Raw genomic sequence first — 14,109 nt, 5'->3', positions numbered from 1 at the left:
ATTGACCTTTATTATAATTATGAATTTATTTTATTTTCAGTTGCTACAGACGGGACAGACATGACTGTGGGATAGGACAGGGGGAAAGAATGAAAGAAAGAGAGGGAGAGAAAGAAAACCAAAGGGGAGAAGAGACAGTAAGGGGGGAAGAAAGAAAAAAAAACAAACAAACAAAACACCTGGGTCACCTGTATGGAGAAAAAAAAAACAGAAGAGAAAGCAAACAACAAAGAGCAACATAATAAAAAAAAAAAAAGCACCATCACAATGTGGTTATAAACTAGCTAGCAGTAGATATCAATAGTTACTAAATAATAAACGATATTGTGCAGCACGCAAGATAGACAGCGCACAATGTGCTTTGAGGCAGCAGCCAAGAAAGGTGTAGTCCGCGTCTGTGAACACCCGTGTGTACACCTGTGTGCATACCTGTGTGGATCAGCATGCTTGCATTCCAAAGGTTTCTCCATGTAATGATCTGCTAGGGAGTGTGGGGAGCCACAGCCCTGTCCTCCATGGTATGAAGCAGGTATGGAGGAGATCAAAACTCCAGACATCCAGAGGCCCCCAGAACACAAGAGACCAAGGACCAAAGACAATTTGTTTTAAATGTAATGTATTGTTATAATTCTTTGTTCAATTGAGCGAATCTGTTATGTCCAGAACACACAGTCCCAGACTGACAGATGTCACTGACTTTGGTTCTTAGCTGTTCCTAACTTTCTTTAGATCGTGGCATGATGTGTTGCTTTTTAAATTTTTTTGTAGCCTAATGCACTTTGTCATACAGGTCATTTTTAAATGATTTTAAGAAATTGAACTCATTATCCAAAAAAATGTGGTTATTCTCAATCGGTAAAAGGCTTGTCATTGCATGCTCTCTAGTGTTGAACAGTTATGTTCAACACTAGAGACACTATGTTCAACACACTCCAAAGGCTTAGCCCTTAAATTTGTACATGTGGTTTTTTTCTGCTACAAAACAATGATCTTAATGAGGAGTTGTTTTTTGTAAGGCTTCCCTTGTGTGTGATGTTAGTAGAACCAGTTTTTTTATGTTTTAGTGCATACTTCTATTGGTAATAATGATCACTGATCAATGACCAAAAAGAATTGAATAAACATTTTGCTTCCTCTCTTCCTCCCAGCAAAAAGATTCCCAAGATAAAGATAATTTGTGCATTTGTGATAGTGACAATTTGCAGAATGCGTGGGAATCAGAAGGCTGTGCACTGGCATTAACGAAAAAGAGTACAGGACGGGATGAGTTGTGTGTTCGTCTCATACCCTATGAGTCCAAAACCTACATTTGTGTAATAAACACAAACCTATTTAGCTGAAACAGACACAGAGTTTAGTTGACAGTGGATAAGCAGAGGGCCCGGTGGCGCCTGTGTCCGGCAGCCTCGCCTCTGTCAGTGCGCCCCAGGGCAGCTGTGGCTACAATGTAGCTTGCTATCGCCAGTGTGTGAATGTGTGTGTGAATGGGTGAATGACTGAATGTAGTGTAAAGCGCTTTGGGGTCCTATGGACTAGAAAAGCGCTATACAAATGCAGGCCATATGCAAAGCTCAGTTTCTCTTCCTCACCCTCACCTCCTAAAATGATACACAAGATGAAGACATTTTGCATATTTTTATGGGTGGGTGCAGCTTGCAGCATGGTTAGAGTTTAAGGAAGATGTGACTTGGCATTGGAAGAAGGAGAATACAGGGCAGCATGAATTAATGACACAAGGAGTAAGTGAAGGCTAAAGGTTGAGCAAAGGTAAAGAATGAGCATGACAATCACAGTTTCTCCTTTGTTTTCTGTTCTTAAAATAGACAAAATAGCCAAATTGAAAAGTTACGGAACGATGTGTCACTGACTGTCCTCCAATATTCTGATAAGCACTACTTTTTGTTCAGAATACTAAAAGTTGAGGTTTCTGTTTCTGGCAATGATTTTAACAACAAAATCATACAAGCATTGTCTCTGGGGTATGAGAGAATAGTCTTAAGTTGTATTTTTAACAAACATACATTATGGTGGATTTTGTACAGCCATTCAACCAGCTCCAGTCACTGTGGCTCTCGAGCACAATAATAAACAGCAGTGTCTTCAGTCTTCAGGCTGTTCATCTGCAGATACAGCTGCTCTTTGCTGTTGTCTCTGGAGATGGTGAACCTGCCCTGAACTGACTGAGAATAATAGATGTAAGCACTGTTATATCTGATACTGGCAACCCACTCCAGTCCTTTTCCAGGAGCCTGTCTGATCCAGCCCATCCAGTAGCTGCTGAATTCAATGTTGGAGCCTGTACAGGTCAGTCTGTGGGAATCTGCTGGCCTTTTAACCACTGATTCAGACTGTGTTATAGTCTGACTTTCAACACCTGTCGGATTAAAAAAAGAACAAATAAAAGTGGTCATTTACTATAACAGGAGTAGGATCAAACAATAAAATATTTATATCTGTAAGTGAAAAATCTTCACCTGCCAAGAACACAGTTAAAAGCAGCAGTCCTGCCCTGAAGTCCATATTGTTAAAGTGTGAGTCCACTGCTCTCTGTCATCCTTTCTGCTGTTAGATAAGTACACATGAAAGACATTGCTGTTTTGCATTAACTCCTCCTCACTGGAAGAACTCAGAATTAATCATTTTCTCAACATGTTTAGAGTCCACACAAATTTAAACCACATTATAATGTTTGATTTGAGCCAGAAATTAATTAAATACAAGTTTAAGCATGTTTTACATTTTGAACCTTATATCATTTCAAACATTTCTACATTTCAGCATAAATGCTTTTTGAAATCAAATTAAAATTTAAGTTTTTTTTTCCTTCATAGGAAAGTTTCTTATAAATAAATAAGAAAATAGGAGAGATTTTAGTCATTACCATGACAATGAAATTAGCATGACTGTAAGCGCAAGACAGAAAAAATAAAATGCTGTTTTTCATAGTTATAATAGTAGTAGTACTTCTTGTGATATTTGTACTCCTTTGTCACTCTATTCACTGCCTAATTTGCTAATAATGAAGACTTAATTCTTCTGGTACAAACAATAAGAGAGGCTGTTACATACTTTAGTGTAATAACATAAAGAAACTAAAAATAGCATGCTTGCAATGACTGAATGCACAGAGGATGCAAGAGTGAGCATGTGTGAAACAAAAAAACCCAAATGCTTTCATAGCCAAGCATACATGAAAGACAGGAACCACCAGATGCTCTGGAAAATCTGCTTTATTGTGCACCTGATCCTGGCCTGCTCAGGTGTGTGTGTGAGCTCCACCCACTAATTACCTAAAAGAAAGGAAACCAGAAAACAAGGCCAGTCGTCAGACCATCACTATAGAAAGATGCTAGAAGAGTAGCTTGAATTTTAGAGTTTGTGTTTAGTGTTTGGAGACAAAGAGATGAGATTTTAGGAAATGTGTTTTAGCAATTCAGAAAAACTGTAACAGGTTGTTTTCTAAGGATGTTCATGTTGATGTCATTTTTTAAAATCTTTTCCTGACTTTCCATATATAAATTTGTTTTAAAAAATATATCTCAAGGTTTTAATGTTACCAATTAGATGTGTATTTGTAGTTTTTAAAATAATATTATTTATGCCTTTTTTTAGATGGACAGCAGACAGGAAAGCAGGGAGAGTTCATGAAGACACGGTCAAATCACCTGTTTACTGATCACCTGTTTACTCCATTAGCTGAACTGGCAACCTCAGATTATTTTTTTCTTTAATAAATTTTAATTGCTGTGTTTTATGTTTAACTATTTATTGTAATCTATTTTAAACTCTGACATGGGTTGGTGTTTCTCACACATAAAGACATAGTTTTAGTGTTATGAAAATGCATTTATTTTCTTAATGGATTTTTTTCATGCGAGAAGTGAGCATGAAATTGTTCATTTTTATATTTCCATCATTTTTGTTTTGCAGGTGTCTGAGTTTTCACACAGGTCTGTCAATGTTTTGCACCACTGTGCGGTATCGCACACAGTAATAAACAGCTGTGTCCTCGGTCTGCATATTCTGTCCTGTTATTGTTGCTGTTCTGGCAGAAGTGTCTCTGCTGTAGCTGAACTTGTCCTTTAAAGCATCATTTTGCCGAAGACCACTAGTACCCCACTGATGAGAAATCCAATCCATTGCTTTTCCTTCACGCTGTCTGATCCAACCTGTTGCATAGCTGTCATCAGTTAAAGAATAACCAGAGACCTGACAGGTGACAGTCAAAGACTGTCCAAGCTGCACCATCCTTGAGTCTGGCTGGATGAGATCTATACTGTACACACCTGTGGAAACAGAAATCAACAGTAAAACCATTATTTATCTGATTATTCTTCATTTTGAATGTTTTTTTGTTTGTTTTTTATTTCAATCCACTAAAAACCCCTCACATGATCCAGCAGCCAGCAGCAGTATCAGAGCTAACATGACTGCAGTATAAACTGAAATGATGTGAGCTTGGCTATCTCTTACTGACACATTTATCACACTCCTTTAAGATACTATTATTTGCATATCCTTTGCATTTTTTTTTTTTACATTTTGATCAGCTTCAGTTATAAATGCATAATGTTACAACTTGAACTGTATTATATTATTGTATATAATTGTGCAATATATTGTATTCAATTGTTTAATACCATAAAAAATACCATACCATTAAAAAAAGAAAAGAAAAAAGAAGTGTTGAAACAAAACCTGCTTTCATTTTTTTTTCCTTTTAAGTTTTGGAATTATGTGATCCGAGTGTAAGAAGCACTTCGATGTAATAGATTTGAAAAAAAGAAAAGAAAAACACACTAGACAAGGACAGCTCGCACATCTCTGATAGTGGCAACTTTTGTAATTGGTTGGAGTTGTCGATATTTGAATTTGTACTAGTAGAATAAGAGTGCAGGACTAAGCTAAGAGCTCATTGTTGTTTTTCATGTTTCTTTTCTTCTTAAAATTTAAATCCACTGCTTAATGCAAAGAAAAAGGATAAAACTTGTTGTTGAAAAATCATCATTGTGCTTGATGATTTGTGTGATGAGACCAGTTCAATGCTTTCGCTTCACACTTTCCGATCCCACCTGTTGCATTGGTGCTCTCATAGAATAAACATTTTTTTATTTTATTTTTTTTCAAATTTTGGAATAATTTAATCCCATGTAAGTCTGTGAGTGTGAGCTTCTCAAGATACTGTCTTTTGGGATCCAAGGAAGTCAGATACTGATCACAAGTAACTCAAAGTTTAACAAAGTTTAGCTGACAGTTAATAATCAAATATGCAAAGCTCAGTTTGTCTTCATCTCTTCCTCCTCCCTTGAAATAATACCCACAATGACGTAGGTTTGCGATGGCGACAACTTGTTCAAAGGTTGCGTGGGTTAGTAAATTTGCATTAGAACAAGAAGAGTACAGGATGAAGTTGCTGCATAAAAAGTAAGAGATAAATAAAACTTGAGCAATGCTAGCATTTCTACTTTGTTGTTTCTTCTTAAAATTGAGAAATACAACTTAATTTATATAAAAAGGTGCAGTCATCACTAAGCTAACTGTTTTATGAAAAGACAGATTTGTTACTAATAATGAAATGAGGAGAAGCAGAACAATTTTCATTCAAAATACTAAAATGTGATTATTTCTGTTAGTGATACATAGACCATGATTTTGGTAAACACATTGGTATAAAGTCATTGTCTGCTTAGTAAGAATTATTTTTATTTTTTTGTTTTACAAACATGCATTCTGAAGAATTTTGTATGACTCTTCAAGCACCTCCAGTCACTGTGAGTCTCCAGCACAATAGTAAACAGCAGAATCTTCAGTCTTCAGACTGTTCATCTGCAGATACAGCTGCTGCTACTGAGAGTGATAGATCTCACCACTGTCATATCTGATAGTGGCAACCCACTCCAGTCCTTTTCCAGGAGCCTGTCTGACCCAGCTCATCCAGGATTTGCTGAATGTGAATCCAGAGGCTGTACAGGTCAGCCTGTGGGAATCTCCAGGACTTATAACTGCTGGTTCAGACTCAGTTAGAGTCTGACCATAAATGCCTAAGAAAAGAAAGAAAAGTTGTCATATTTTATAAACTGGTAAATTAATGAAGTCAAAACAACTTAGTAAAATAAATAAATAAACAAACCTGTCCAACAGAGAGTTAAAAGCAGCAGTTGTGCTCTGAAGTCCATACTGTTATACTGTGAGTCCACTGCTCTCTGTCATCCCCTCTGCTATAAGTAGAAATTAAAAACATCTGAGTTTGCATTGACTCCTCCTCACCTGCTGCAGTGAACTTTGCCATTTAGTCATTATGCATTGAACCTGGGCTATTGAATTGCCTTATACTGTTATATTGAAGCTATAAATGTAGTTCATTCAGCAAATGTTAGAAAGATACTATAGATATATCACTATATTTGTTAAAGTCACTTGTCTTTCTTTTTTTTTCTTTCTTTTTACAAAGATCTGTTTGTGTATGTATTTATTATTAGTAGTATATTATGATTAATATAATATGTATAATATTATTCTATTATTTATTTTATTTTTTTATTTTTTTTATTTTATTTATTAATATATTAGTCTGATTATTATTATTATTATTATTTAGTATAAGACAAGTAAGCTAAAGATTGTTCTGGGACTTGTAGGGGTGGTTTATATGACACATTTAAAGGTTGTGGTATTAAAATTTAGTTTTAAGCTACAAATATGAATAGAATGTTGCATCCTCAAAAGGAAATGAATTACTAAAGAAATAAAAGATGTCTGACTCCGTGGAGAGGTGCTTACAATAAATAATCAGTAAGGAGAAACAGATGAAAACTGATCAAAACTGGGCATCTGGAAGGCTGATAGCATACAGGGCGTGTTGTAATAGCTATTGTAGAAGATGTGCAGGTAAATGTTTTTTTTTAAATTATTAATAACTTTAATCTATGAAAGAGGTGTGGCACAATGGTGGAAATTACAAACTTGGTGGGTGGGGGACTCTTCAAGCCACTAGTCCTTTGTGTGACTTGTTTCAGTTTATTTACAGTGATCAACTATGTGTTCAAGTTTTCTGCACTTCATTTGTCTGTGTGATAAAAAAACAAACAAAAAACCCCCCAAAACTCATATCTTCTCATATTACATCACATTGTGACTTTAAGTAAAATCAGTCTTAAATGCTCAACTTGCCATGATGCTTGAAATCAGTGAGGTTTTTGTGCACCTGCTCCTCTGGTTTCACTCACTGTGCTTTGTCGGGCACAGAAGTAAACAGCAGAATCTTCTGCTGTCAGGCTCTTGATCTCGAGGTACTGAGTGCTGCTAGGAACGTCTTCAGTCATGAGGAAACGACTTTGAAAGGAGCTGCTATAGCTAGCAGAGTTTGAACCTGAATTCATTCTACCAATCCACTCCAGAGCTTTCCCGGCCCTGTGTCGTATCCAGCTGAAATATCCGCTTGTCATGGTATAACCAGATACGATACATGACATCTTTACTATCTCTCCAGGTCTTTTCAGCTCAGAGGACGACTGCTGCAGCTTAACATCACTCCATACTCCTGTATGCAAACAGATCATCATCAATGTTTTCAAAGGGAAGAAAATGCAATTAAAATTGTAATTAAATAAATAAATTATCACCCTGTACAGTGACAACAAACAGCAAAGTCCAGACAATTGTGTTTCCCATTTTGTCATAAATGTTGTAAACTGTATGAGCTTGACTTGGGATATGCTTATAAAAGAAGAAAAATTTGCATAGACCCCCCCCCCCCCACCCCCCCACCCCCCCACACACACACACACACCCGCCCGCACCGCCACCATCGAGACCATGTGAGAGTTAAATTTCAAAGACCACCTCTGAAATGTCACTTCTTATCCATGATTTTTTTTCTTCTTCCTCTACTTCTTCTTTATTATTATTAATATTATTATTGGTGTTTTATTTATAAACATACATATTTTTTTTATATTATCATCACCACTTTCTTTCTTTTAAGAGCTACTTATGATTTGTTAGCGATTTTTATTATGACAGAGAAACTGTTCAGAAAGATCCCAAAAATCGATTCAGTTCATCTAAATGTAGCAATTTCAGTTTTCTTCAGTCATCCAAGTGACCTAGTGAGTGAAAAAACGTCTCCCACTGAAAATGCCTGATTTTGTTCATATGTCTAGATGAACAGAATCAATTTTGGGGATATCCTTAAATGGATAATTGAGCATGCATCAAGACACTGTTCAGAATGATGAATAAAATATTTGTCACTGTCTTTTTTCTGCATGAAATAAAATTCCTATCAGGAAACAAGAGACCACTGGTGCATGAATGTTTTGCTACTGAAACACACTGACAGGCAAATATTTTATTTATCTATTATTTTGAACCACTTTGGTCCTACGTAACTAGCAGAAAAGAAGATGCAGTTGTGTTTTTACTAAAAGATACATTTATTCATACACCTATCAAGGATGACCTGATAAAACCGAATTGAAATAACCACACATATGTTAATTCACACTGCCATCATTCACATTTACAATAATTTAGTTACTGGTAGCTGAGCGATTTTGCTGAGTTTTTTTTAATCAGTTTGTATTACTGTGTTACTAACAAGCACACAGTAATGAACAGCTGTCAAACATGCCGTCTGACCCAACGTGTTACATAGCTGTCATTAGTTATAGAATAACCAGAGACCTGGCAGCTGATGGTCAAAGTCTTTCCAGGCTGCACAGACCTTTAGTCTGATTTGATAAGACCAATATCGTGGTTTCAATGTGTCTACCACACATGTGCCTTCATACTCCATCACTTTCATTCTACTGAATTTGAGAAAATAATAGAGACAGGCAATTTGAGATAAAAAACAAGAGCGCAGGCAGTACATGTCTGCTTACTGATGAAAAATCAAATCCATTGGTTGTCCTTCATGCTAGCTTAACCCAACCTGTTTCACAGTTGTTATTTGGTTGAGAGTGAAAAAGCAGGCGTCCAAAGAGAAGTTTTTCTTCCTGTGTTGGAAAGCAAACTTACTTGCTTGAAATGACACGCTACAGGGAGACATATTGCATATTTGACTTTGAGAAGTTTAATAATAATGTGTATGTGTTAGTCCCTGCAGGGAAATTACTCCTCTGCAGTTAACCCATTTACCCAGTGAAGCAGCAGGCAGCCACTCCGGGGAGCAGAGTGTAGGGACGGTACTTTGCTCATTCCCTTTTAAAACCTATTTTTCATTAAAAGCAGAGCAAAGAATGTAACATGACCAGGTAGAAAATAAATCATAATCTGATTCATAAACAACACACTTTCTTCTTAATGCACAGAAAAAACAAACAAACTGCGTACTAATTTCTTTTTCTTAAAGAAAGCAATGTGAAACACTGCTGACTCACACATGAAGCTGCAGTCATTTCCTTGCTGATCCTAAATGAAGAGACTTAACACTGACTGCCCTCTAGTGTACTGATACGATCTGTCACATCAGTTTTGAGTCTAAATTTTTAATCATAATTTTGATCATCAAATTCTAAAGGCTGCTTTGTGAGACTGTTTTTTTAATTTGTTTTTTTATTATTTTATTTTTAATTTGTTTTTATTTTTCTTGGGATGCAAGGGTCAGTGAAACAAATTCCATTAAAACCAGACTATAACTGCTGTCTCTCAAGATGGTGAACCAGCCTTGTTGCTGAGCATTTGTGCAGATCTGTAAAGTGCACTTCTAACCCTGATCAAAATTCCAGTCCAATGGTTTGTCTTTCAGATTCAATCAGTTGCATAGATGCGATCAGTCAAAGAATAACCAGAGACATGATAGGTGATGGCCAAAGACTGTCATGGCTGCACAAGTATTTAGTCTGGCTGATAAACTCACTGTGCCCACCTGTGAAAGAATAAATCAATATCCATCATTCATCTGGTCACTTAGTGACTCTTACGTGTTTATTTGAGTGAATCCAGTGAAATTGGATGCAGCTGTAAGATCAGAGCTACAGAGAACATGAAGCTGAACTGATGTGGGTTCTTCTGTTCCCCCACTGATGCAGTCACACACTTCATTTCAATAAGGAGAGATCACTTGGAAGAATTTAACATCGTTTATTGAGATAGAGAAATCAATGGTTTTGGCGATTAGACTCTAATGACCCATCATGGCAGAACAGAATCACAGCGGTGATAGAATTTAGGACAGGGCAAGAACGTGACTGGACCAGAGTAGTGAAGTCAGTACTGAGATTTACAGCGTGGGAAAGCAGTAGACATGTAAACAGAATAGAAGCTGGAGACCCAAGAAAGCAGGCATATAAATGATTACAGAGCTCACTTATCAGTCCTATCAATTGATAGGAAGCTCTAAATGATGATTAAACTTGTATTTGATTAATTACATTTAAATATACAGTTTGTTGTTTGTCTACGCCTAGAAATCCTGTCCATAAAAATTATGAACAGAACCGGTGACAAAGGGCAGCCCTGGCGGAGCCCATCACCCACCAGGAACGAGTCCGACTTATTGCCGGCAATGCGAACCAAGCTCTTGCAGCGGTTGTATAGGGATCGAATGGCCCGTAGCAATGGGCCAGACACCCCATACTCCCGCAACACCTCCCACAGGACACCCCGAGTGACACGGTTGAATGCCTTCTCCAAGTCCACAAAACACATGTAGACTGGTTGGGCAAACTCCCATGCACCCTCTTCAGCCTTCAAACTGTTCATCTGCATTGTTGGGGAGTAAGGGAATACATGTACTGGCGTTACGTATTTAAAATACAGAATATGAGTAACTGTATTTGGTTACAGTTATCGTTTAAAAAGGTGATATTCAGAATACAGTTACTTTGCAGAAATAAATGGATTACACAGCCGTCTTTTCCCATTTTGTATTTTTGGTAATTCCACACCAGTGGAAGCACAAACAAAGGACACATTATGAGGCTCTAATGCCTGTCTCTCATCAGCAAAGTTGACCCAGACAACAAAGTAAAGCTAGTTTTCGGCTACGAGCCCGACACGGAACCCGACAGGGGTTCCGTGTTGGGAACCTCTGTCGGGGGTCCCTTTACTACAGTTTGGAGCCGCAAACCTGTTTATATACGTGCGGAAAGGTTTTCTAAAGATTGCAGCCTTACCTAATTTCCACCTTATTATTACTTATTTTATATTAAGATTTAAAAATCTAGTTTGTATTGTTATGGTGAGTAACCTTCAGTAATACTAATAAATCACACAGCAATAGTACATTCATATAGGTTCAAAAAGCATGATAATATATTAAGTAATCCAAAGCATTCAGAACACGTTACTCTCATAGAGTAACGTAACAGAATACATTACAAAATACATTTCGGGCCATGTAATCTGTAATCTGTAGTGGAATATATTTTAAAAATAACCTTTCCCAACACTGTTCATCTGCAGCTGCTGCTGTCTGTTGTTGTCTCTGGAGATAGTAAACTGGCCTTGGACCGAGGGAGAGTAGAAAGCTCTGCTACTATCAGTATAAATGAGAGCAGTCCACTTCAGTCCTTTTCTAGGATCCTGTCTGATCCAGTGTATCCAGTAGCTGCTGAATGTGAATCCAGAGGCTGGGCAGGTCCATTTGTGAGATTCTCTGGGTTCAGACTGTGTTATTATTGTAAGGTCTACCTTAAAATATAAAGCACCTTGAGGCGACTGTTGTTGTGATTTGGAGCTATATAAATAAAACTGAATTGAATTGTTAGGATCTGGCAAACAAGACCTGTCAACAGCAATAAAATAGCAGATAAGAAATTATTTTAAACATAAATTAAAAGAACTATATTTTTTGTATTTATTTACTTATTTGTAAAAGGTTTTACCTGCTCAGCAGACAGTCAAAAGGAGCAGTGTTGTTTTATAAATCATTGTGTTTAACTGTGTCTGTCTACTATTCTCCACCGGGTCAAAGGAGCTTGCAAAGAAAAGCGTCTGGACTTCTTTAAGTTACTTGAAGACATTTCACCTCTCATCCGAGAAGCTTCTTCAGTTCTAAGGTCAAATGGTGGAGAGTCCCAGATATAAACCTAGTGGGAGTGACCCCCCACAGAGGGACAAAAGGACCCCCTGATGATCCTCTAATCGCCTGAGCCAAGGTGTGAAACTGGGTGTGGGTCCCAATCAGCCAGAGTTTCGGGTGAGTTCATTGTGAAACCTGGCCCCACCTTATCATGCGAATTCCTGAGGTCAGATGGCCCAGGATGTGAGTGGGCGTTAAGGCGTCTGGGAAGGGATCTCAAAACTGGATTATAGATGGCAGAGAGTTGGTGTCGTAAACCCCCGCCTCTGTTCAAAGATGGTCGCTCACAGTGGACATAGATGGCTTCTTTCACTCCTCTTTCAAACCATCTGTCCTCTCTGTCCAAAATGTGAACATTGGCATCCTCGAAAGAGTGTCCTTTATCCTTAAGATGCAGATGGACTGCTGAGTCTTGTCCCGTGGAGGTGGCTCTTCTATGTTGTGCCATGCGCTTGTGAAGTGGCTGTTTGGTCTCTCCAATGTAGAGGTCTGGGCATTCCTCGCTGCACTGTACAGCATACACCACATTGTTAAGTCTGTGTTTTGGCGTTTTGTCTTTCGGGTGAACCAGTTTCTGTCTGAGTGTGTTGCTGGATCTGAAGTGCACCGGGATGTCATGCTTGGAGAAAACTCTCCTGAGTTTTTCTGATACACCGGCTACATAGGGGATGACAATGTTGTTGCGTCTGTCCTTCTTATCCTCCCTCGCTGGTGTCTGGTCTTCTTTTCTGGGCCTCTTTGCTGACTTTAAGAACGCCCATTTAGGATAGCCGCACGTTTTGAGTGTTTCCTTAGTCTTAATAGATTAAGTATTAGAATATTGTCATAATACCACAGTTATGATGCAAGATAAATATATCATAAAGGGCTGTAGGATTTTGTACAGCTGCTTAAACAATTTCAGTCACTGTGAGTCTCGAGCCCAGTAATAAACAGCAGAATCTTCAGTCTTCAGACTGTCAGAGTCTGCCCATCAAGACCCATCAATAGAAATAAACAGGCGGTTAAGAAAATAAACTATTTTCAACATAAACAAACATAAGTACCTGAAAAGAGTTTTTGTAAAGAATTTTACCTACACAGCAGACAGTCAAAATAAGTAGCACTATGCTGCAGACCATCTTTAACTTAGTCAGTCCACTATTCTCTCCAGACTCTAAGCAGCCAGATAAGTAGGTGGAAGACATGTAAATGTTTGCATATGTTGGGGACCTCAAACACTGGAGTACTCAAATACTTTTCATTTCAAATTAATCTGAAATCATCCAATGTAACATTTTCATCTATTTCTCATCAAAAACGCATTTACAAAATTGAAAGAAAATGTAGTATTAAATTATGCCTTAACATCTGAAAAACAGTTTACAGCTCTGATAATATGAAGTGCAAAACTATTTTTTACAGATGCTTAGTGTTTTTCATAAAAACCAAACTGTACTGTGTTTTGTGCGTACAATTGTGTGTGTGTGTTTAAATTAACACACATGGGCTCAAACCACAAGCCATATTAACTGAAGATTTTGAGACTTATTGTAAGTAATTTTCACAACATGGATTTCACTGTTGAAATTGTATCTTCAATTAAGTGTAGGATCAACACCTTATAAGCTTTACATTAAATTCCTGTTTGTAATGGACTGAAACCTGCTTTCAAAGTTTTCAAGTGGTTATTTTATATTGATTTGGGTATTACCAGGCAACACATATATAATAGGGGTGCAACGATACACAAAATTCACGGTTCGGTTCGATACTTTGGTGTCATGGTTCGATATTTTTTCGATACAAAAAAATGTTTATGTCTTTTTAATTTGTCATTTATCAAAATTATAAATATATATTTTAACTCAAAAGTACAGTTTTTAAATGTAATGTTGCTGAAACAACAAAATAATTTAAAAATAAAATAAATCTATCTGATCGAGAAATCACTCATCTTTGGAAAAGAGAGTGTATTACAGAGAAATGGCTCTTTCCAAAATAAAAGCTATACTATACGCTTCTTCTGGGCTATATTCTCAGCAGCATATTAAACATATCAGGTCCCCATAAGGAGAATCATGTGCTAACGGCTGTCTAAA

Source organism: Rhamphochromis longiceps, linkage group LG4, assembly GCF_057381845.1.
Source record: "Rhamphochromis longiceps isolate RC_006_pf linkage group LG4, R_longiceps_female_GT1.1, whole genome shotgun sequence".
NCBI classification, from domain to species: Eukaryota; Metazoa; Chordata; class Actinopteri; order Cichliformes; family Cichlidae; genus Rhamphochromis; species Rhamphochromis longiceps.
This window is presented reverse-complemented; position numbering follows the sequence as displayed.